This window comes from Macrotis lagotis, chromosome X (assembly GCF_037893015.1).
Source record: "Macrotis lagotis isolate mMagLag1 chromosome X, bilby.v1.9.chrom.fasta, whole genome shotgun sequence".
In the NCBI taxonomy this organism is placed as follows: domain Eukaryota; kingdom Metazoa; phylum Chordata; class Mammalia; order Peramelemorphia; family Peramelidae; genus Macrotis; species Macrotis lagotis.
In genome coordinates this window covers 354,664,405-354,691,269 of record NC_133666.1, presented here as the reverse complement: position 1 = coordinate 354,691,269, position 26,865 = coordinate 354,664,405, and the positions used below count along the sequence as shown (strand labels likewise).

At 35.0% G+C, this 26,865-nt stretch overlaps 1 long non-coding RNA gene across 4 annotated transcripts in view; it reads left to right on the top strand.

Moving 5' to 3' along the window:
• The first annotated feature begins 1,416 nt into the window (after nucleotides 1-1,416).
• LOC141502105 (uncharacterized) overlaps nucleotides 1,417-26,865 on the top strand; it is an 86,956-nt gene continuing 61,507 nt past the window's right edge. The window contains exons 1-3 of one of the 4 annotated variants that reach the window (XR_012472401.1): nucleotides 1,437-1,503; nucleotides 4,772-4,877; nucleotides 22,645-23,032. This is a non-coding gene — a long non-coding RNA (uncharacterized LOC141502105). Of the gene's footprint in view, nucleotides 1,504-4,771; nucleotides 4,878-22,644; nucleotides 23,033-26,865 lie in introns of all 4 variants that reach the window. The other 3 variants (XR_012472402.1, XR_012472403.1, XR_012472400.1) reach the window with 3 other exon arrangements.

Genomic DNA, 26,865 nt, shown 5'->3' with positions numbered 1-26,865 from the left:
TATAAGGCCACAGTATATCAGGTAGAAGCCATTATTGCAATACACTGTCACCAAAACAGAAATGGGATAATTGAAACATTTTCTTAACAAATTGGGAAGCAACTGCATGGATGAGGTAAAACTGACAGAATGACTGTGGTATTCATACTGTATTCTTGTTATTTTCTGACATGGTTCAAATCATCAAGAAATACAAAGATTTCTTTGTCATTCATGTGACATGTGGCAAGGATTTTTTTCAATCAAAGGATCCAGAATCTCTGAACCTCTTGAATTTCCATACCTGGGCATGTTCATCTTGTGATCAATGCTCATTTGCAGAAGAGAAGGAAACACCCACACACCCCTCATACACCCACATAAAAGAGATTTCTCAAAACCTAGGCAGGATATGGTCTTTAGCTGCCACATTGCTCAGGACATATGGAAGGATAGGGCAAGATGCCCTTACTCTCCCTCACTTCATTAGAAACTGTGGATGACACCTGGAAGGTCAAAGTAAGAGAGAGCTAGGGGCAGAATAATCTCTTTAAAAATTCTACTAAGCAGATAATTCTTCCTGGTCAGTTCTATCTGATGCAGCCTTGCTTCAGTGATACCTGGCAAGACAAATCAAAGGACTGTCTGGAGTTGGCTGCAACATCCCAGATTGAAAAGGTCAACATCAAACCTAAGTACTTGATTTGGCAGAAAGTGATCAGGACAACAAAGTTTTAGTTTCTATAGTCTCCTTCCATGCTGGTCAGTTCCTTGGGAGAGTACTTTGCAATGAGAAAGTTTAGTAAGTTTTATCTTTTCATTATTTCATCCTCTATAAATGTTCTGTGGTGCCTCATTGTGGTTTGTAGATTGTAGGATTTGTGGATTGTAAGATTTGTGGATTGTAGGACACTCTAGTTTCTCTAAGGTTATTTTGTTCTCAAAGCACAAACTCTTGCAAGTCATGCGAATCCAGAAAGACTTAAAGTACAAATTATGTCATCCAAGGGACAACTGAAGTAAATTCAGGAAAGGTCCTTCCCCATCAATTGGTCACAGCAATTCTTGAAACCATTAAAGTGTGAGTTTACATCATCGTCATTTGCATTCCATTGTGCTGATGTATATCTCATCCTATCTCTATCTTTGATGTATCCATGATGGAATTACAGATCCTTATAGTATTCTTTCTTCATTCAAAAAGTATTGTCTGTGTGCTTAGCACTATATTAGATTGTGGGAATGATACAGAGTAAATATGATCATGGCCTGTGAGAAGCCTGCAATTTAATTGGGGAATAAGATGTGCACATATGAAACCTCTAACAAACAACAGGCTGTCCTTGTGCTTGCATTCAGATTGTGATGTCAAAATTATGTAAATTGAATCTGGTTTTACCATAGAAACAAGATAAAGCAATGGTGGGGGGCCCAGGTGGAAAAACAACTCTGTTTACAAATTGCCTTTAGGGAAGATCCTATTTATCAAAAGTCCCAGCAAGAATGTACAAAATGCCTGCCCAGGTAGGAAACAACAAAATCAATATGGAAACAAGATGCTAAAAACAAGGGTTTGATTAAAATGATAAAAAAGGAAGTGGAAGGAAAAGTAAAACACCCTTAGCTTCAATTATAGCAGCCATTATGTCAAATCTATATTGAATGTAATGAAGGTATGTTTTTGTTTCTCTTAACTATTTTGCCTTGGAAGTCTCCAGATCAAGTTTAATATATATATATATATAGGCCCATAAAACCAGCAGAGGGTTTTGTTTTTTTGTTTTTTCTGCCTCTATTCTTCCTCTTCTTAGAAATTTACAGTGACTCTCTGTCATCCATTGGACTCCATCTAAGCTCAGCAGCCTAGAGCCAAACATTCTCTCAACTACCTTGCTCATTGAACTTATCTGCCTCTACTTCCCAATTAGAACAGGGTAGTTCAGGGGAAAGAATAGTGATAGTGAGTCTTAACCTGAGTTCAAATTCTACCTCTGACACTTAGATGGGCAAGTTACCCAAATTTTTTGAACATGTTTCCTCCTTGTAAAATGGGGATAACAATAACAAATGTATTATCTACCTCAAAATTGTTGTGAGGATCAAATGAAATAATGTATAATCAGTATTTAGAAAACTTTGTGGTGCCATGTGAATATTAACTATTATTAATGACTTCCATCAAAATTTTGTTTGAATGTGTTATATATTCACGGTGCTCAATCCATTAACTCTATCTTATCAGTAGTAAGAAGCACCCAAATGAACCTATGAAGTCAGAATAGTAGTACAGTACAATGGAAGATTTAAAGTCAGAAGATCTGGGTTCAAATGTAGACTGACTTTATCCTTGGATGATATTCCAGGTATCTTAAATTCACTGATCCTTGCAACCTACCATTCCCCTCCAACTTTGTAATGTTTTCTTTCCCCTCTACCTTAGGCCTTAACAGCAGGGAACACCCCTTCTCTAGGAATTCTAGGATTTAAATGATATATGAGTACATGAGCATAATTGAACAGAATGAATAAATGAATAAAGGAGATGCAAAATGAAAACTCAAAACAGTCCCTCTCATCTAAGAAGGAAGGAAGAGAGAAAAATAAAGACAGGGAGATGGTGGAAATTACATAGGACCAAGAGAAAAGAAGGCAATTCCAAAGAAGTTCTTAAGATGCTTTTGCTGTTATAGTGTTAGCCTCATATTAGGAAGGGTACAACCTCACAGGGGACAAATTGGAAGGGGACAACTTAAATATTTAAGTCCTTTTATGTTCCTTCTAAAAGCCAATGTCATTATTTTACAGTTACACAATGCAATCCAATGGAATTATTGTAAATGAATGACAGGAAGAAGCATGAGCTGCACCTGTCTGTTATTTTGGCCCAGCAGGCCTTTATTGAGTCCTCTGCACCTTGGAGCCTGGCTGCCATTCAATCCAAAGTTTTACAGCTGTTTGGCATTGTGAAACAAGAAGATGAGGAGAAATCAAAAGATGGAGAAATCAATGCAAATAAGGGCCCAGTTCATTCATTTTAAAGCAAGGTATGCCTTGCTTAATGTCAGAGGGCCAGTAAACTGAAACTTCAGCGATGGCAGGTCTAGGCTGCTGAATGACCAAAAGCTAGAGCCGTAGATTTCTGGCCATTTGCAGATCCATAAAGAGAAAAAAGAAAGAAGCAAAATGAATATGCCTTGCTCATTTTCCTAAAGTAGTCATTGAGTGATCTTTAATTTTTCTCCAAACATTTCCATGAAGAAAATTCACTCAGAGAAAAACTGAAGCTATTGTTCTCTACTTGATATATTGAGACAAAAAAAAATTATGAAGAAGTGCCCTATGGTAATGTAGAGGAGCTAGATGAAGGGGCAGAGAATGTGGGATAGAAAATAGAGACTCACTTTTCAATTATGTTATATGGTGTGTGTGTTTGTGATGCTTTTCATGACAAGAGATGCTCTCTGGACAAGAATCTTTTAGAAGAGAATAAAACATACTATCAAAAAGATTCAGTTCTAGCCCTCCTGCAAAGGCCTCTGTGCTGAACACCCCACTAAGAAAATTCAATGGTCAGGCCTTTTGTCTCCTGGGAATTTTAAATTTCAGATAGACCAGAGGATTGCAGAGAACACTCCTCAACTGAAACTGGTTATGTGACATAAAAGTTAAAATTAAGCTACTAAGGTTTTTTCTATTTAATATCTATCCATCTTCAATTTTTTCATATTAGAAGAAGGAAACAAAAAGGTGCATCAGAATCTGTTACTTAAATTTTGCATGTGTTATTGTGTAATGTACTAAGATGCTAGATAGTCCTTTCCCAAGATGCTGTGGGTCTGAGACAAACCTGACATAGAACTTGAGTGTCTTCTATGGACCCAAGACACATAAGTAATAGAAAGAAGAAGAAGGTTTTCCTGGGTTTCATGTCCATGTAAGAAGAGGAATGACAGCTTAGGGACATAACTAATAAGTTTCCAAGGCCAGCTTTGAACCCCTATCTTCGTGACTTCTGGCCCAATGTTCTGAACCACTTAGCTAGAAGTTTTATTGTGTTCAAAAGTTGTCGTGTTACTGTTTCTTTATGTAAAATATCTATAGGAACCCATGTCCATTTCCCTATAAGCAAATACTTTTAATATCATAATATTAAATAATTTTACAAAGGTCTGAGACCACATATGGACCCAGGTCTTACTGAGTGCAGTGTCCTATTTTCTGCATCAAGCTGTCACTGCAAGAAGCTACTGGTTCAGTTGATAATGAACTGACTGGCATCCATACTAACAGATAATTTAAAGATCTGACTAACTGATGATATGGGTTTTCCTGTAAACTGTTCCCTGACTGACAAATGGGCTATGAGGCCCCCGTTTTCCACTCCTTAAAAAAGTCTATTCTGTGATAAATACTTTTGTGAGCCTACAGGATTTGAAAATAGTAGGAGAAGGGAGATAGACCAAAGAACCAAGAACAAGTTAAATTCAGACATCCTCCAGGTTTCCAAAGTTGGGGACAGATCAAATCATAGAGCTGATTACTAGAAAGAGATTCCCAAAACTGAATCCAGTCCATGTGAACATATACGAGTCATAGGTTTCACATGCAAAACTCTTCTCAGAATGCTTCAAACCTGAGAGTTAAGATTAAAATACACCCCCACAAACTCTCACTTTTCTCCTGGTCATGTAATTGGAACAAAAGGATCTTCCAAGCTTTGGGGTTAATACTCCCATTCCAGCTTGCTCCTTAGACTCACTAGTGAATATGCTTTGTCTTTTTTCCATTTCAGGGCATCAGAAACAGTTTCTTGCTCTCCTGAGCCTAACACCTCCTTTCTTTCCTGAATTGAGTAATTGAATAGGAGGCTTAGCATTGAGGATGAGATTGAGCACAAGGTAATCAAAATCATATTGCCTCTGACTGAGTAGGATCATCTGTGTGTCACCTTGATGTCTGCAGTCATCATCCAGAGGGCATTCTCAGGATCATTTACTTTATGGAACAGGGCAGTTAAAATTTTTTTCAGAGCTGGAGTATGAAGAACTTCTATAAGCATGGACCCAAATTCAAAATTTCTTTCCAGCTCTGAAGCAGAAGACTCCTTTGGGACCATCTTTCTGAGAGTTTAGCAGCTTCAGATTGGTGATTATCATCACCAATGAGCTTTTAGCACCCATAATAAGCCAGAAACTAAATGAGGTGCTATACAGAAAACCCAGACAAAATAGACTGCTTGCTCTCAAGTTGCTTATGTTCTTACCCACTACCTAGAGTTCAACTCAATTTAGCAGATATTTCTGCCTGGCCTATTACAGACCAAGGCACAGTGCTTGGCACCAGACTTCACACTGCCCCCCATAACACTCTCTCTCTATGCATTCATTTTAATTTGGAATGGGGCATAATCCAGCCATGATGGTTAGCCAAGCTTTTAAAATAATTTACGAGCATTTCAGACTTAGCAAACTGCCATTTTTTTCCAGACATCTCTATTCCCATCCTCTGAACCACTCCTTTTTTTCTTCTTCATGAGAAAGGTCTGTTTCTCATTCTTTTCTGCTCAACTGAGCAGAGTTTTTTTTTTTTTAAGAACATATTTGGTGTCTAAGAACACTTACTACCACGCTTGTTTATAAAAAGCTCTTGTCTCTGAGGAGACAATGTTGCAATGTTTTTTACATATATTTTTGTGTGCAGATATATGTATGTATAAATGTGTGCATGTGTGTATAGCAATTATTTACTCTCATTTGTTCCTTTGCAGCAAGAAGAGGTTTATTATTATTATTATTCTTTATTATTATTATTTAACAATTACTTGATATATAACACATTAAGGTTTGCAAAGTGTTTTGAATTTTATTTCACTAGATCCTCACAAAAAGGTGATAGTTGTTATTTTTATGCCCATTTTATGAATGATGAAGTAAGTGTTCAGACAAATTTAAAAGACTTGCCTCATATCATATAGCTAGCAAGTATAGGAGGCAACATTTGCACTCAGATCATTCTGATTCCCTCTTAAGGGCTCTAGCTGCAATTCCACCTAATTTCATGGAGAGAAACTTACACAGAGAAAACCATAAGAATATTACCTGAAGTTCTTCTACATCTGCTACATCGTCTACATTTAAACATAATAACACAAACATACACATAATATACATAAACAAATATGCAATATACAAGCATGGTACATATAAAAGTAAATGTAAATAATTATGCATCAATATTGATATTTATCTATAGATATAGATACTTCTGTATCTATATATTAATCTATCCATCTATTTTATCTATCATTTTACATGCTTTCTCCCCTATTAAAATGTGAGTTTTGCTTTTTGCCTTTTGCTGCATCCCCCACTGCCTAGCTCAGTGTCTCCCATATAGGAAGAACTTAACAAATTCTTGGACAAGTCACTTAATCCTGATTGTCTCACATCCAGGGATATCTTCAATCGTCCTGATTCTTATCTGATCACTGGACCCAGATGGCTCTGGTGGAGAAAGTGAGGCTTGTGATTTAGCACAGCACCCCTTATTCAAATCTAATTCTCTTGCTTGTCATGGCATCATCTCCCTGATGTCATGGTTTTCTTTGAAAACCAAGGACAAATCACCACCACCACCATGTAACTCAAGACATTCGCTCTTCAGGAATTTGTTTGAATGTCCACTATGTGCAAGATGCTAGAAAGAATTCTAGTTCTTTCTTAGTAGCAGATTTAAAATTTGAGGAGATAGGGGTCTGTGTGTGTATTCTAGGGAGAGCAAGAGAAGATCAGAAAGAAAGACTGGAAAAAGACATACTGAATAATTAATAGAGTTTGAAAATACAAGAGTACAGTGGATACACATATTCTGTAAACTTGGCCTTGTCTAAAGTTCTTTGACACTTATCTTCAGGATATAAGTAAATTTAGATTTTTTTCCCCTTTCTTATCCATGATCTCCTTTTCCCACTGACATATCATTTGTCTGCAAAAAGAAAGAAAGCTATGACAGACTGTAGAATATCCCATGCTATGCAACTGCTTCCATTTACTTGTTATTTAGGATAATATGACTTTGGTTTCAATTAGAAATAGTTGAAAAGCCTCATTGACATTTAGGAAAACTGAAGATATTATTTTAATTTTATTTTAGTTTTTCTAAATGTCAGGTTTTTTTAATTCTTCAAAGATTGGGACAATATTATGAAAATACTAATTTTCTGCTATCATAGTTATTTGAGCATTTATTTCTTTTTCATGTAGATTTAAATTGCCAGAGACAAAAATTGAATTTAAGAGGAAACAATGAATTGAATTAATTTTTTTTTCTTGTTTATATATTTATTTTCATCCATATGCACATGTATATTTTTAAGTTCCAAAATTTCCTTCCACCCTCCCTTTTCATGCTCCTCCCCTAGTCTATTTCTTAACCAGGACCAGACAGTTTTGATGACTGCTGCTTTATAGTACAGTTTTAAGATCTGGTAGAGCTAGACCACCTTTCTTTACATTTTTTAAATCAGTTCTCTTGCTATTCTTGGCCTTTGTTTCTATTTTTCTAGTTCAGTAAAGTAGTTACTTGGTAGTTTGATTGGTATGGCACTAAATAAGTAATTTAATTTGGGTAGAATTATCATTTTTATTAGCTCAACCTAACCATGAGCACTTGACAATTCTCCCAATTATTTTGATCTGACTTTATTTGGGAGAGAAGTGCTTTATAATTGTGTACGTAAAATTGAATGAAATTGAATGTTACCTTAAGATAAACAGACTATTCTTTCCTTTGTTTCTGCTCTCCCTACAACCATTGCTTTGAGGTTGCTTATTTGACACTAAGACTGTTCTTTTCTGTGGACCTGCTCCCTTCTATAACCCAGTCAGTTAATAAATATTTATAAAGTATCTATTGCCAGATACAGAGTAAATTCTGAGGATACAAATGTGAAAAAGAATGATAGTCTCTGCCATCAACAGCCTTCAACTGAATGAGCGGAAATAACACACAAAAGAAAGCTGAAAAGCTGAAAGTGGGAAGGTACCTGGTGATAAAGAAGGAAAAGTCCAAAAGAGAATAGCTGAATGGTCAATGAAAAAACACTTGGCCAAAATATAAAAAGTGGTTTTGGGAGAAGTTCTTTGCTTTGTCCAATCCTTGTTACTCACCTAACTTCCCAGCAGTTTCATTTCTGTACAATTTGCTTTGTGTCATAATTCCAGAAATTTCAGATGTCCTCTAGTCCAACTTATATCAAAATAGAAATCTTTTTTTCATAATTCCCCTTACAAAAAAGTGCAATCCAATTTCTGTTTAAAGAACTCTAGGGAGAGGAACTACTCATTTCTTTTTTGATAACTGCTGATTAGGTACTTTTCTACTCTATCAAGTAATAATATGCCTCAGCAACTTGTGTCCATTACTCCTGGTTCTATTCTTTAGGGTAAAGTTAAACCTGCTCATCTCTCTTCTCATGGTAGCCCTTCAAATATTTGAAGATAGCTATCTTCAGTCCCAGTCCGCCCCCCCCAACTCATTTCCCAAGCCTTCTCTTCTCCCAGGTAACTATTCTTAGTTTCTTCAAAAGTCTTTATGAGACACATACTTTTCTATATTCTCACCTCCCTAGAATTATTTAGAACTGTTCTCATTTGCCTGGTTAGAATTACTTGGAAGTGATTCATTTTACAAAGTCTTTTCTAAAAAGAGTTGCCCAGACAATACTCCAAATTTAGTCTCATCAGAGCAACAGAACTTTCACTTCTCTTGCATAACTTAAAGGTGAATTAGCATTTTGTTTTGTGATACATTTCTATTATTTATTATTTAACTTGTAGGTCATTAAACATATAAATCTTTCAAAAAATTAGTATATATTGTTCAATAGACCATGTACTATATACATGCGATTGGTTTTTTTGAAACTAAGAGTAGGGCTTCATATTTTTTCCAAATTACATTTTATCTTATCAAATTAGTATCTAATTTCAATATGTCAAGATCTCTTGGATCTTGATTCTTATTCATTATATTAATTATCCCGCCATACTTGTGCATATTGGGTAAAAGTACAACTTATTCAGAGCTATCACCTATTCAAGCATTGGCAATGCTCTTGGTGGGCAGAATTAAGAAGAGGCCAAATTGGCTCAAGTATGGGGAGAGGATTTATGATTTCCTATTAGAGGGGTTGAAACAGTAGCCATTGGGGTCACTCACATTCTTGTCTTCTGTGGGAAATGTTTTCCTTCATCCCTCCTGTTTGGCCATCTCTAACCTCCAAATAATTGTGGGAAGTCAGAATTAGGCACCATCTCCACCAACACTCTGCCTGTGTCCCATTTGAGTTGAGGTCAGAAGGGATCATTGGCTGAAGAACTGGGCAGTCTTGAATCTTTAAACAGCAGTAGTAGCAGTAGTAGCTTCCTTCCATGACCTAAGAATAGAACTGGGACTTTCTACTAATTTGTGGAATTCTACTAATTTGTGGAATCATCATCTATATCTTATGCTCTATGTATGTTACCTAAAAAGTTTACCCCATTGTCCTTTGTTCTTTTCCCCTCTTTCATCATACTGTTAACTCTTGTCTTTCCACAAGTTTCCAAAAATTCCCCCAAAAGTTTCCATAATATTTCCAAAACAGAATACTATATCCATTAATTTTGTCTTAGTATGCATTCTAGGCTTGAATTCTGGATCAAATGTCCACTGGACATCTCAACCTTGATTTGGATGATGTATTGGCATCTCAAATTCAGTTTATACAAAATAAAAGTAATTAACTTTGATCTTAAACCTACTCCTAAACCAAACTTTCCTAGATAGTAAGTTTTTTTAAATCAAGCATTCCTTAGTCATTTATTAATCATGTGCTATGTCCATGCATTGTTCTGGATTGTTCCTCACTCAATACTTTCAATCAAACTATAAGTTTCAAAGAGACCATTTTCAAAAATCTCTGCACTCCTAGCTAGAGACCATAGGGTGATACATGGACAATACCCCTTAGGTCAGGCCATTAAGTCAGTTACAGATCCATTCCGTTAGGCAATCACGTAGTTCACAGTAACTAGCTTGGTGCATTTAAAAGCTAACTAAATGATTTATTTGCTTCTTGTAAGTATATCCTGAAAGTCTTGATCAAATGCCAAGGTTATGGGTATACTGTGTTTCTAGAAGAATACTAATCTGGTGTAACATTATCAGTCAATTAGACTAGATTACTATTAAGCACTTAGTATGAGCCTGAGGATACCAAGGCAAAAGAGAGTCCCTGATTTTAAGTCAGAAAAAGGAAAGTTGATGAGTCTAGAGTCAGATCTTGAAAAACCTGTTTTGATTCTTAGTTCAACTTACTATATTCATTAACTATTCCTTTAATAATATGTGATATATTTGTTGTTGTTGTTCAGTCATTTCAGTCCAGTCTATTTGTAACCTCACTTAGGGTTTTCTTGGCAAAGATAATGGAGTAGTTTGCCATTTCCTTCTCTAGCTCATTGAACAAATGAGGAAACTGAGTCCAACAGGGTTAAGTGACCTTCAGAGGGTCACATATCTACTGAGTGTTTGAAACCAGATTTGAACTCAGGAAGATGAATTTTTGTGACTCCAGGTCTGGCACTTATGCCACTGAATTGAGATGGGTTAAGCAATTACTGAAGGGTCTTGAACTGATTAACTTGTTCAGAGTGACAGTTAGCCATTCTAGATCATTTGATCTCCAACTATTTAATTCCCTTTCAGTAGGGTCAAAGATCCTTGGGACCACCTGTCCTGCCATCCCTCCACCCCTTCCAAGTGATCATCAAAATTAATGAAAAAGAAAGTGTTGCTTGTTTACTTTTTTATAATTGGGTACCATCTGTTTTCTATAAAGTTATTATGGATAAATTATTGTTCATACTTGCTTAATATTATAACTATTAATAGTTCTAGAGACAGGCTTATGAACCACACTGAAGAATGTTCTGAATGCTAGGTTGTGTATTGAGAATTACTGATCTTGCTTTATCAACAAGGTGCTTTGATTTTGTAGATTGGCATTTAAATCCTGGTTCTGGTTTTGGTTCTGATATTGGTTAGTGTCCTTAATGATCAATCACTTAAGCTTTCTAAACTGCATCTTCCCCATATGTAAAGGGAAATTATATGTATATACATACATAAATACACACACACACACACACACACACACACACACACACACACACACATATATATATATAAACTACTTCATCATTACTTATAACTGAGTCACAAAAATTAGATCTATGTCTCCTTGGTTTAGGGTTAGGTCATTAAGCCAAGATATTTAATATATTAGCCTTAGAAATCTTTAATAGCATATTGGAAAGAGCTCCAGATTAGAAATCAGGAGACTTGCATTTCTGACCAGATTCTTCTAGAAACTCAGTGGTATGCCCCTTGGGCTTTTCTGTATTTCACTTTCCTCATCTACCAAATGAAAATAATGCTATTTATACAACTTTCCTTATAAGGACATTGTAAAGAAAGCACTTTATAAAACTTAAAGTACTTATAAATGTGAAGTATTATTATCCAATAAAATTTTGCATGTGAACGTGCTTTGAAAAGAATAAGACATGTACAAACAATCAACACCCTTTCCATATTGCTTGGGATTGGGCCATTTAGATGAGTCATAAGATAATGTAGAAAGAATGTTGATAGAACCAGAGACTGACATCAGACCAGTTCCCTTTTACTGAAACCTGACAAAGAAGAATTGATGTAAAGGGAGTCAATGGAGGATTGAATTGGGGAAAACAATTCAAGAGGCAATTGGGGCAGAGGAGGGGGACGGGAAGGTGGCTAGAGAAAATGGGATAAAAAAAGATGAACAAATAAGAACAAAATTAATTCTCATGATAATAATTATGCATGTGTTCTAGATGGCCTTATCTTTTTCATTTCTTGGGTTTGACCAAAAGAAAATTCTGTCTTGTGACAATCTTCTGAATCATTACCTGTCCAAGAAGAAGCATGAAAGACATCATCAAGGACAAATTAAGTATAAAAGAAAAAGGGACAATACATGGACAGCTGAGGTATTACATTGGTCTGCCCAAGAAAGTAAAGGAAGCACAGAATGTCTTTTAGCACATTGGGTTTGTCAAATTAGATTTTATAGAAAGCACTTTATAAACCTTAAAAAGCAATATATAAATGCCAGGTAGTAATTAATTAACCTTCTATGGGAGATTTATGGAGAAATGTAAAAAAAATTACATAGCCTGAGAATCAGTGAAGAGGTTATGCACTGTGTCAGCAAAGTGAGTACCCACAGTGATGGAACCATGAAACATAATACATCAGGGAAATTACAAAGGAAGGTAGGTGGGTGAGGGTAAGGACTAGGGAGTATAGTCAAGGACACTTCTACCTAGGAGTTAAAGTCCAAGGAAAGCAGAAGGTAATTATATAATGTATTTTGGTCAATTTGATGATAACTAGTTACTGTATCCATTTGCCAGAAAAAAAATCTTGTTAGCATTGTTCCATGACTTTGCTGGATCTGAAGTCTCATTGATGTGAAGACACCTTTCAAATCAATTCAATTCAACAAACATTTATTGTCTACTGTGTACCACTCACTGTGCTGTAGGCACTGTAGGCATTGTGCTAGGCAAAATATATGATTGAATGAAAAAACTATGCCAAATTTTGGGGATACAAAATCTAAACAGTCCTTGTCCAAATCAGTTTATTCTAAGGAGATAACAAATCCAGAAGAATGATAACTAGAAAGGTATTTTGGTCTGAAAAATCATAAAGGTAATGGAAAGAACAATTGGGCAAAAGAATCAAAGACATTACTATGAATTTTATTGAAGATCTCAAAGCAAGAGGTGGAAACTAAGAGGCAAAGGGTAAGGTTATTCTCACTGTAGCAAGGTAAAGGGTGACAGTAAAACAACAGGTAACCTACTAGACAGAGTGACTACTTCCAAATTAGGAAAGCATGGCCCCAATTTAGAATCGCCAGTAAAGAAAATAATGAAACAGCATTTCCCCTCAGAGAAATCACATCCCATTGAGGGTCTACATGGATAAAATAAGGGAATCTTAGGCAAGAAAGAACATTAACAACTGGGGAAAAGACAGGAAAAGTTTTAATGGAGGAGATGGCACCCATGGTGAGACTGGAAGAGAGAAAGGATTATTAGAAGGAAAGATGAAGGGGAGAAAAAAAAAGATGACTTGAAGGCACCATACCTGAGTTACTTGGAAAATAGCAATGCTTTCAATAATCTCATTGAGTGAGGCTGTGATTTCTTTATTTCCATATATCCTCTATAGAAGAACTACCCATTGTATTAGAAATCAATTTTTGGTTCTTTTGTGGTTTCTAGGGCAATTCTCAAATTATCTGTTCATTAGTCCTTCATTTCCTTTTTAATTAATTTAAAAGAGTTATAGAATAAAACAAGCATTTTCTTAACAAAGTGTAATAAAAAGATGATTGCACATGGCACTGTAAATTCACTATGTTCAATCTGCAATTTCTTTTAAAAATACAAAAAAGTGATCATGTCTTTCCTTCTCCCCATTTTCCATTTTCCCTTCTCCCTCTCACTTGCCCCCCCCCCCCAGCCCCACCTCAGAGATGACTGTCAGACAGAGAATTGGCCCCTTTGCTTTTTCTCTTTTGATTATTTTTCTTCAGGTCTTATATACAAATCTGTTTTGGTAACAGTGTGCTCATATCTACACATATCTTCCCATTATTAGGTGGGAAGTCATAAAGACCCCCTGATCCAGGGCCAGGGCCTTCTCCGCATTATCATCTAACTCCATAGGGATTGAAGGAAATGGAGAACACACTTGACAGTCTCAGTTTCCTCATCTATAAAATGGAGATAATAATAAATAATAAATATTAAATAATGAAGTGCCTAGTTCAAGGAATTATTGTGAGGATTAAAGTAATATATTAAATACTTTGAAAATCTTGGGTATTATATAGCTATTATGATCATGATTCCTGTTAATCTATAAGACTGTTATTTTGATTCCTCTGGGATCTTAATGTTCCACTATTCACAGCCACATAGTGTTACTCAGAGAATAAGGATGGGAATAGGGACTGGAACTGTGATTTAATTGATATCAAGAAACAAACAGATGTTGAAAATTCCATCAATACAGATTGCAATTGAAGGTATAACTAACTAACAATTAAGAGGTTAAATGATTTGCCCAGGATCATTTAGCTAATATGTTTTAAAGATGGCATATGAATCCAGATCTCCTTGACTCCAGAAACAACTGACTTTTGCAGCATTTACTAGATAGACATTATTGAAAACCTTGCACAGTTTATGAAATGAAATTTAGCCTGTTTTTCCATTTCACTGTCCAATTGCTATTTGTTTGAGTTATTAGGTACTTGAAAGTATTAACTCAGTGGGCTGCCTATTTGATTAGGTACCATAATCTGCATATGCATTTTTCATCCACTTTGTTTTTCTTACAGAGTTGGCAAGACTATACTCTTTTAAGTGATTGCACATCTCTTACAAAAGACCATATATTTGAGAATAAAAAATAATTTAAAAAAAGACCATATATTGTTTGATAGAATTAACAAAATAGCATTTTCAAACATCGGCAGCTAGAAAACCTTACTTTGATAGAGAATATTTCTTCAATTGACCTTTTTGCAGAATATCCATTACATACTGATGAGTACCTGTGTGAGTCTGCATTGAACAGCCTGATAAAGAGATTTTTGCCAGATAGACATAATTCAGCCACAAAGATGTGACACTGATTCCAAATGCAGCACCAAATTGCTCCTTGAATAGATTATTTTCCATTGCCAAGACTGAGGTAGTCATTGCCCTGGGAAGGTTTTTATGACTTAAAGGAAATGGCTCTTGCTTGATCTTTGCAGCCTGAAATTTGGATCAAATTGAATTGAATTCAATAGATATTTATTGAGTGCATTTTTCTGGGCAATGCACTATGAATCCAAAAAGCTGTCATCTAGATCAACACCCTGGAGGCATTTTCAATGTGTACTTCAAAAATAAATCCCCCCCCAAAATTATGTCAAATCAAAATGTATCAAAACCAATTTTTTTTTAAAATCATGACAAGAAAACAGATTATAAACAGAGAAAAAAAATCTCAAAAAAACCAAAATTCTGTTCTTTTCCCAGAGGGTTAACTTGTACTTTTCAGAAATCTTTTAGGATACAGAGAGGACTTTATTTGCTTCTGAATCTGTATGGTGATCTCATTCATTGGAAATGTCATTTCCAAGGATATTATTGTTAAGAGGCCTCTCAGTTGGCAGCAAGCTCCTGGCCATGAAAATAGCTTTTACCTGCAATATTTAGACCCGGCCCCTGAAACTTCATATTTTTTTCAGACTCATCCATTCTGAAGTAAAAGCAATGATTAGTGGCATTTTGGTAAGATGTACAGGTTCCCTGGGGCAATAAAGCATATAACTCAGTTCAAGAGTTTTAAGTGGCCTTCCTTTCCCCTCAGGAAGAAGGATTACTGCAAAGAATTCAAACTTAACTCTTTGTGACTCACCCTCAAAAGAATTAGGTTGTGACTCTTTCAGGTCATTCACAAATGGAGTGGGACATTCATATGCTCATCTTTTATGCTAATTTTGCATCCTCAATATTAGCATATTGATATTGTATAGTAGAAATAATGGATTTGGAATCAGAAAATCTGGATCTAAGGACTGACTTCCACTTACTGTGATCATGGCCAAGTCCCTTAACCGCTAGGTTACTAGATAACATATTGGAGAATAGTCTGAAGTTGTATTTAGAAGGACATGAATTCAAATATTGCTTCAGAAACTTACTGGGTGTGCTGGACTGGACAGTTCACTTAATGTCCCTTAGTCAATTTTTCTATCTATAAAATAAGGATAATAGCATCTCCCAGGGTTGTGAATCAAGACCCTTAGAATTTATGAAGCAATGCCTCAGCCCATCTCTGATCTTTGAGGGTAAGAAAAGTTTTTAAAAGTATTTTAAATTATTTGAAAAAAAATCCAAATAATAGTAGTAGGAGCATAAACACACATAAATAGTCATTTCATCATTCATTTTACTAATGAGGAATTTAAGGCAGAGACCTAAATAATTACCCAAAGGTAACTCAAAATGCAGGAGGCAAAACTCCATTTAATTCTAATAATAAATATTCTAGTCCAAAGATGATTTTACACTCACGCAAAGCAATCATTTCTTCTGGTAGTAAGGTCTCAGGGGGATAAAGGTTACTTTATTTTCTGGATTAACATCTTGATTGAGAATAAATTGAGAAAGATATTAGCATATAGGCTTAATGAAATTTAATTCTGCTTATGGTACTGTGATTCTTTCAATAAGAAATGGGATTGTAGGAAAAATGATCACTGTTTATGAAGAAGTCTCAGTTCTTGATCCAGTCTTCTTCTAATTAATGTTGTGACCTTCAATGAGTTGTTAGTTTTATTTATTCATTCATTCATTCACTTATGTATTCATTTGTTTGTTTGTTTATGTTGTTTGACTTTTCATAATCAATGGATTTAGGGACAACTTCTAAAATCCCCTCCTGAAATTCTAAAACTCAACACTGATGCTTAATCCAGGAAGTAGTTTTAGAATGACTTATCTAAATTTGTTTAAAATCTTAGTAATTATGAGTATTGATAATAAAGCTAAATGAAGAATGCGTATTTGAAAAGAATTTGGCTTCAAAGTTTTGTTGTTTTTTTATAACTCATATGAGCTTGGGAAAATCACTTTAGGTTCTAGTTTCTTTCCTAAATTGAAGTGGTTAAATATTAATAAATTGAGTTTGGGTGAGCTTTAAGGTCCTCATCTAACTCTAAATCTAAGATCAATAATCTCAATTTTTAATACCTCCAGAATCTGTGATTTTGTCCCAGGATCCGAATTACTTGAGAATAATGATAATAATGATAATAATAATAATAAATAATAATAAATTTATATAAGTGTAGGTTTGCAAAACACTTTGCACAATTATCTCTTTGGTCCTCACAACATAATGTAAGGTATGTAGTATTATTATCCTCCTTTTATAGATGAATAAAATGAGGTTGGGGCAGCTAGATGGTTCAGTGAATAGCATATTGGACCTGAAATCAGGAAGACTCATTTTCAGGAGTTCAAATCTGACCTCTGACACTTACTAGCTATGTGACCCTGAACAAGTCACTCAATTCTGTTTGCCTCAGTTTCCTCATCTGCAAAATGAACTAGAGAAGGAAATGGCAAATCACTCCAGTATCTTTGCAAAGAAAATTCCAAATGTGGTTATGAAGGATTGGACACAACTGAAAAATGACTGAACAACAACAAAAACTGAGGCTGGGAAAGGATAAATAATTTGCCCAGTCAAGGTGACTAAAGCAGGATTTGAAATCAGCTAATTTCAAGTTCAACATTCTTCATAGCACCATGTAGAAGTCTCACATAGAGAGCATAGTCCTGGTCTTCAGAGGCTCTGCTTAGGGACAATAATGACTCCTTCAGAGATACTCAGATTACAGGAACTCTCTCAACTAGCTAGTAGAGGGTGCTCTTTTTCAGCTCACACAGTCAACCATATCATCTCTTTTGATCTATGTATATATATATGATGTGTGTAATACTACATATATTATATATACATATATATATATATGTATATGTACATATACATATATGTAGAAGGCACAGGAGAAAGAGGATGCTTAGAGAGAGCCGAGGGCAGCCAAAGCAGCACATAGCTATGCAGACATTCCTGAGAGGACATTACAGACGCACAGTACATAGTTAGTCTTGCTCAGGCCCCTAAGGTCCCTGGGGGACCACCACATACTAGAAGTCTGCTGCTGGGTCTCTGGTAATGAATTACATATTTGCATATATTACAGGAGCCAAGAGCTTTCCCCAGAACATACTGTTCAGTGCAGGCGCTGATTATACTCCCATGAATAAATGCTAATGTGGATTGGTGGGGGCTTCTTTCCTCTGCTTCTGTTTTCCTTTGGCCAAGAGGAATTGAGGCATTCGCAAAAGAAACAAGGCATTTTGAAAATGTAGTATTGATTTATTTCTGCAAATGGTCAATAGCTCCTACGCAAGTGAACACTGCTTTTGTTATATATGCTACTTCTGTTATGATTAGAAGCTGAAAGACCTTTCAAAGAGAGAGGCTATAATTTGACACAGATGAGGGAGCCCCACTTTCTTCTTTGCCTATGTGTGGTCATGCCTTTTCTTAGAATTCCCTGCTCACACTGATCAGTTCAGTAAGCTAGTCCATCTCCAGGGAAGCCCTCTCTCAGAAATTTCTGGAAACAGTATTGTCAAAAAGGACACAGTCAATTTTTTATTTTTATTTCTTTTAAAGAATAGTAACATAGTAAAGTAGATAAAGGGCTAGCCTTGGCATTTTTCCATTAGGACAAATCTAAATTCAAAACCTTCTTCTGATATATCTTAAGAGTGTGAACAAGGGCAAGTCACTTAACCTGTGAGTGGCCACAAGTGATTCTGTGAGAGCATAAGCTACAATGATGAAAGGAGACGAGTGGTTCAGAAAAACTTAGATTCAAGTCCTGCTTCTGACATTCAGATATCTGAAAAAAAATCATTTACTTTCTCAATGTCCCAGACTTCTCTAGCTGAGGAGTTTTCTACTTACATTCTCAGGGGAGAGCTTGCACATAAATCTTTGTAGACTAAGAGGTTAAATGATTTGCTCATGGTCACACAGCTAAGTATGTATCAGAATCAAGATTTGAACCTAGGTCTTCCTTATTCCCTGACTGGCCCTCTTTCCATTATGTCATATTTCCTTTCTTTTTATCCCCCTTTCTATGTTTCCTGTTTTAAATTCATGGATTTTCACATAAATCCTTTTCTATCTCTTTGTTTATAGTCATGGTTTCTTATGAAATACCCTTTCTCCATTGCATTATTTAAGCAATGAATCACTGAATCATAGTTTAGAACTGAAAGGAAGCTTAAAGAACATCTTGCCCAAGACTTGAATTTTAACAATCAGTCAATCCATAAGTATTAATGAAGTATCTACTATGTGTAAGGCATAATTCTAGGTACAGGGAAACAGAAAAAATGGAAAACAGTCTTATGCCTTCAGGCTACTTACATTCTAATATGGGAATCAGCATAAACATGAATAGGTATGTGCAAAACACATAGATGCAAGATGATGCTAGCAGGGATGAGAAAATGGAAACCCAGAAAGTAAAAGTGATTTTTCCCAAGGTCAAAAACTAGTAAGTGATAGACCTAGAACTAGACCTCAAGTTTTTGCTGCCTCTTAATCTAATACTTCTTACATTATTCCATTCCACTAAGAATTGCTGATACTTATAACCTTGTATTTAACCATTTTCATTACAAATTCAAGTTCACATAATTTATTAGCTAAATTGCCATTTAAGTTATTAATGATTGCCTCTGCCTTTCTCATTTGCTTTCTTCTTTGAATCTGAAATTCTGGGTTCATCCTCCAGAGCTGTTTTTTAAAAAATGTTATAACTACTTTTTAGCCATTTTTATAGGTGCCTTTTGTGGAGAATATTTCTCTTTCCCTGTCAATTTTCCATTTAAAAACCCTGATGAAACTGGCAAGTTTTTGTACTGGCAATTGCAAACATTTTTTAAAAGAAAAATTATTACAGTATAATGTATGCATGTATAAAGTAATTTTTGATTTATAAGTTTTTATAAAATAATATAAAAATAATCTTTCTTGAAGCTCTTTCCTCAGTTTCTGTGACACTATGCTATTCTGACCCTTTTCCTATCCTTCCAGTCATTCTCTGTCTCCTTAGTTGGTATTTCTTTCTTCTATTACCCTTAAACCTTAGGCATTCTTGAAAATTCTTTTCTTCTCTAATCCATTCTCTTCTCTCTCAGCAATCTCATCTATTCCCTTGGTTTTAGTTATCATCTTTATGTAAATAATCTCCAGTCCAAAACTTTCTTCCCACATTCAGTAATTACTTTAAAAATTTTATTTTTAACTTATTGAATAAAACAAGCATTTCTATAACATAATACAATGAAAAAAAAGATGATTACACACAAAACTGCCAATCTCATACACAACTTGCTATTCCTTTCAAATACACAAAATTAAGTGAATTTCTTTTTTCTTTTTTCCCCCTTCTCCCCTCCTTCCATCCACCCTAGAGATTAAATACCATTAGACAGAAATAGGTATATACCAGAAATTTTTCTATACATACTTCTAGTTATCAATTTTTTTTCTGGATGCAGATAGCATCTTTCTTCACAGGTTAATTTGGATATTTATAATAGTCCAAATTATCCATTCAAAGTCATTCTTAAAATAATATTGCTTTTTTATGTTTCCTTGGTTTTGTTCATTTCACTCTTCATTATTTCATTCAAGTCTTTCCACATCTTTTTAAAAACATTGAGCTCATTATTTCTTATGGCACAATAATATTTCATCATAATCACATATCTCAATTCTAACTACTTGATAGGTATCCCTATTCACAAGTCCTTCTAGCACTTCAAAAGTTACCAGATCTCTAAAAAACTTGGCTCACCTACCAGCTAGTCCTTTGGAAAGTCTTATTTTCTCTTCATGTTACCACTATTCTCCTAGCCATTGAAGTCAACAACTACACTCATTTAGCACTCCTCGGCTGCCTCAGAAAATAATTAAATCCTAGATTCTATTATTTCTATTTCTTAAAAGTTTAATTCCTTATTTTAATTTTCACAGAGCCTCCATTACCTTCCACTTGTATTATTTTTATATCGAAATGGTTTCTCTGGGTTTTCCAGAAACAAAGCTTGATTTGGTATTCACCTACAAAATCAAATAACCAACCAATCCTACTGAACAAACAAACAAACAAACTAACTTTATTGGTACCATATTGTCTTCAGCATAAAGTACAAATTCCTTAGCTTACCACTCAAGGTTCTCTTTGCATTTACCCAATCTAATTTTTTTCTGCATTACCTCTTATTCCTACAATACAAATATCCCATACTTTCATCAAAGTTTCCCACATGCTGTTGCCCAGATGTCATTTGCTTTATTTAGATTGCTGTCATCATCACTCCTACTTTGCGACCCAGTTAAAAATGTCACCTTTTTCATGAAGTAATGCTTTTCTGGATCTGTAAAATCCTTTGTTTTAATCTCTTTAATGATATTTAACACAATCTGAGACTTCTATATTTGTAGATAGGAAGAAAGATTCAAGTTATCTTTGACACTTAATAGCTTTGTGACCATAGGCAAGTCACTTAAGCCCTTAAACTCAGTTTCTTCATCTGTGAAGTCAGGCTGTTTAAATCTTATTAAGTTATTAAGTTAAGTATTTAACTCATAAACTCTTTGTGAGGATGAAAAGAGAAAGGCATTTAACATCATCTGCAAATTTTAAATACTATATAATTAACAATTATAATTACAGAGTACTAAACAGTATGAAAGCCTTTTGAAAAATGATTATTTCTCTCCTATTTAATAACTAATAATTGAATCTAAATCAAGGTTTTTCCCTTTTACTATTTACTCATCCAGAAATCAACTAGTGTGGGAAATATCTCTTAAAGATTTACCCAGGTCAAGATCTAATCAGATAGTAAAAGAAATTTTAGGTTTGGTCTATTTCTGTTCATTGAGTTTGCTCTGACAGGTCTTAGGAAATATTGATTCTCTTTTGTCAGACAGGTGATGTGAAAAATAATGTCTCTTTGACCAAGATTTGGGTAATCCAAGCCACACTCCAAGATCCTTGTTGTATTATAGCCCAGACTCTCATTGTAATATCGATTTTTCTTTTAATCAATCAGAACTGAGTGCCACCCCTTAGGGACTCCTACTTTTCAAAGGGCATATAAACTGTGAGCCTATTGCCATTATGGATCTTTGGTCTAAGGGAGATGACTAAATAGCCATCTTTTTATTAATTAAATGTGCGAGTTTTATTAAGAAAATAATTAATTTACACAGAAGCTATGTCTCTTGGAATTTTTTTTTATATTACAGTCTAGATTATTGTCCTCTCTCTCTCTTCTATAAGATTGTAACTTTGAGTATATTTACCTCTCTAAGCTCCAATTTTCTCATCTGTAAAATGGGAATAATTATATTTGCCTTGCCTACCTTACAGGTTTATGTAAAGTCCTTCTGAACAAGGACTGCCGTTTTTTTTTTTTTTGTCTTCCTTAGTTCCTAACAAAAAGTAACACATGATAAATCCCTAGTAAATGTTTGTTTAATGAATGAAATGATGTATTTAAAATAATTTTGTAAATTATAAAGCACTATACAAATGGAAAGTATTATTATTTATTCTACATATATACAATTCATTTTTATTACAATAGTAAATACAGTGAATCTTTCTTAACTGGCACTTTTTAATGGAACTAAGACAATAAACTTTATAAACCAGAAATCTGCTGGATATATGTATATATTAAAACATGATAGAAAATGGGATGTGTGCCAGAGAATAATGCAAAGTAGAATTTTGTGGGAATTTGAATCAATGAACAGTTCAGTCTGACAATTTTTCCTCAGCTTTATGGGGGACCAAACTATTATATCATTATTAATGTACTTCTTTTATCTCCCCCTCAGACTGTCATCTCTTCAAAAGCACTATGTCTTAATGATCCCTATATCCTCCACAGCACTCAGCATTGAGCCTAAGCCAAGGAAAGTACCTAAGAAATATTTGTTGATTTGATTTGAATATCTATTTGAAATGGGAAATAGAATATATAAAAGATGATAAGGTGTCACAGAAAAATGAGTTACCATGACATGATCAGTTTATATTTAAATGACACCAAATACTTTTAGCCCATGGCAATGAAGATTTAGTGTGAACAGTGGAATCTTAAAAGCTGCATCTCAGATTCATATTGACTTTGGAAAAATCTTAGAGAGACACATGACCATTTTCTAAAATGAAAGAGAAGAAGAAATGCCAACATGTCAGAAATTCCCCAAACAGATAAGAGAGGTAGGTGAAATTATTAATAAATATTTTCTAGTTACAATCCTTTTGTAAGAGATGAATAAAGCAGTACACCAAAAGCTAAGTAATTTACACAAGGTCACACAGAACGTGAGAATCAGTTTCTCAAAGAAGAATATTCTATGCTACTTACTAAACTTTTCCCCTAATGATAACTTTGACTTCCCAGAGCTCATTTAATTAAATCATTTGTCAATGTGGACATGGTATCTCTATCACATACAAGCACATAATTTATGAGGAAGAACATAGTATGTCAAAATTAATATACTTAACATATTTTCACACAGATTCTATATTTCATTTGAGAAAATACATGGTATATTGAAATTCTTTCTTTTCCACTACCAAGAAATATTGTTATACCTGCTAACTAAAAGGAGAAAAGTAGATAGAACAACCCATAAAAATGAAGCAGCTTGGTGGTTCTGTGGAAGTCAGGAGTCAGGTGAAGTCAGGAAAACTCATCTTCCTGATTTCAAATGTGCCCTCATATATTTACTAGCTGTCTAACTCTGGGCAAGTCATTTAACCCTGTTGTCCTTCTTCTTCATCTGTATAATAAGCTGGTGAAGGAAATGGCAAACTATTTCATTGTCTTTGCCAAGAAAGCCCCAAATGGGGACACAAAGATTCAGACATCTCAGCAACTCAAAATATGACTGAGAGGAACTAAGCTGTTCTTTCTTATTTCAAAATAGCAAGAAATGTGCCAAGAAAAATAAAAAACAGTAACAAAAAAAACCAAAAAAATAAAATTAAAAATATTAATAGTAAGAAAAAGAGGAAAAATTAAGAAACCCTCAAGAAAATCTAAATGAGAAGAGGGTAGTAGTAGTCAGGAGTATGGGTAAGAAAAAAAATGGGTAATGGGGTGGCTAGGTGGTGTAGTGGATAAAGCACTGGCCCTGGAGTCAGGAGTACCTGGGTTCAAATCAGCTCTCAGACACTTAATAATTACCTAGCTGTGTGGCCTTGGGCAAGGCACTTAACCCTGTCTGCCTTGCAAAAAAAATGGGTAAACTGAGAAAAGAAACAAACAAATAAAAAATCCTAATATAACAAATATCACAGAATAAAGAAATGCAAGAATTAACTTTCAGAAGAAAATAATTCTGCAGTAACTGTAACTAATATTCCAGAAAAGACATTCTAGAAATGGACACGAGGATCTTAGGACTTTAAGAAATGGTTGCAGGAAGAGACAAAACATGTTTGAACTCCTAATGGAAAATTCAAAAACTTAGAAGAAAAGCTGGTAAGTTTTAACAAAGTAATGGATATTTTTAAATAAATGAAATGTAGAAGCTAAAACTAAAAAGAAAATTTGTAAAAATCAAAAAATATTAAAGCAAAGTCAAAAGGCAGCTAAATTAGAAGAATATGTGTGGTCATTATGAAGACATGATCTGAAAGATACAAAATATGAATCGACTCACTGTGAAATAAAAAGTCTGTGTGCTATATTTCAGTTTAAAAGAAAACTTTGCAGAAGGAAAGGAACTAGAGAGCAAAGAACAAATCAATAGTCCATGCATTAAATCAACAAAGAAGAACCCAAGATTTCCCTCATTTGGGAATGTAGTTATCACACTAGAGTTTCCAGGTAAAAGAGAAAAATATTACAAGTGTCTAAAAACCAATCATTTTTTTTTCATATACCAGACAGTAAGTAAAGTAGTATTTGCATCTCTTTCCAAAGTGCCAGTATAAGGGACTGTTGTGTGTGGGAGTACTGGCCTAAGGAAGTAAACCTTTATCACCTGGTGTCCTTGAGCACCAGAGTGTTGTTTTACTGGTTGATTGGAGAGTGCCATGGGAGTGGGAGTGGACCAGGGATTGGGGAGGATATTTAAGCACTTGTATTTGGTTTAATAAACAAAGTACTTCCATCTTTGTCTCCCGCCTCTTCACTGTTCATGTGAAAACTTGACTATAGCCTGACTGAGTCAAATCATAGTTTATTAATTAAGGATAAGCTAGCCAACTGAAACACAACATATGACACTCAAGTGGGGGGCATGAAGACAAGAAAAAAAAAGCTGATTTTGGGGTCATCTGATCAGAGTCTGGGATAAAGACCAAGCAGAACCACGTATCAAAGAACCGAGACTTTCAGGCTGTCATACAAGCAACGAAAAAACTTCCAGGCAACAACCCAGAGCAAAAGACTTCAGAGAGGTAACAAGCTAGTTGATACCATGGGGCAGATATTAAAGGTATCTGAAAAGAAGTTGGAACAAAGGGGTGTGGAGGAAATCAAAGGTAAAGGGAAAATGTATTTGCTTCCATGGCCTGAGGCAGAAGAAACAAATAAATATTATCAAGAAAAGCCTAGGATTTAGTCCTACAGCACCTAGTGAAGAAACTTCAGCATTACAAAAGGACATCTAAAGGGCAAAAGATTAGGGAGAAAATTTGGGGAATTTGGGAGCTGAGTTTCAGTCATATCCTGTTATTGAGGAGCCAGATCCTTTTAATCCAGGAAACCTTAGGTAAAGACATGAACCAGTAAATATAAAAGCAGTCAGAGATTTAAAGAAGGCGGTGGAGGAATATGGGGATAGATCACTTTTTGTCCAGCTACAATTGGATACTCTTGCATGCTCCATATTAACACCTAATGATTGGAAACAGATAGTTACAACATGTTTATCACCCGGACAATCTGTCTTTTGGATGATGGAGTTTATAGAACAACATGGACAGATGGCTTTGAGGCATGCACAAGGTCCCGATGCCGCTACATGTATGAACAACTAAAGTGGCAAAGGTCAGTTTCTTAACAATGCAGGCCTCCTATATATGGGCGAGAGACATGAAAGAATCTCTACCTGTGTAAAGAATGGTTGAGGACACATTCCAATACAAAATGAAAAGAAAGAACCATTTGCACTTATCAGACAAAGAAATGATGAAGCTTTGGTAGATTTCTTCACCCCATTGCAGGGGGCAGTAGGAAGAACTTTAGGAGATGTAGCAGGAATAGATGTATTAATAAAACAATTAGCATGGGCAATGTGAATGCTGATGTCAGAAAGCAATGATTGACTTAAGAAAGGATGCCACCATTGAGGAAATGATTCAAAGATGTGACAGAATAGGGTCTCAGATGTATCATGCAGAATTAATGGCAGAAGTATTTGCTAATATGCACATGGGAAATAAAGAGAAACAGATTTGCTTTGTTTGTGGAAAGTCTGGACATTTAAAGAAAAATTGTTGGAGTAGCCAAGAAGCTAAACCCAGAAAGGTCAGGATGCATCTTCCTAAAACTCCATGCCCAAAGTGCAAAAAGGTAGGACACCGGGCATCAGAATGTAGACAAGGAAATTTAAATGGGGGAAAGGGACCCTCTCCCAGGGGTCCCTCAAAAACAATCATGAGGTATGACATTTCAGGACCAGAAGGGGATGGAAATGGAAAAACCAGCATGCAGCTTTGGCAGCAATCTGACCCATACAAAACTAATGATTAGAAGTGCTGGGAAATTTAGGGTACCTCCACATGCTTTTATTGAAGTGCCTATTCATCCTTTATGATAAGCAGATAAGGAGTTTGCAATCATTTTGGCTCCACCAAATCCAGATTATACTTACATTATACCTTTAGTAAAGCAGGTGAGGGGGGAAATTTTCTCTATTGCAAAAGTGAATGCTAATGATGATGATAGCTACATAAATGAGAACCAATGCATAGCTTCAGCTACATGTTTTCTCAGGATCTTGTATAAATTGGAAGAGAGCAAAGAGCTAATAAAGGGGCCAAAATTGAGAAACAACAATGAAACTATGTTTACTACTAAGATTTCTTCAGAA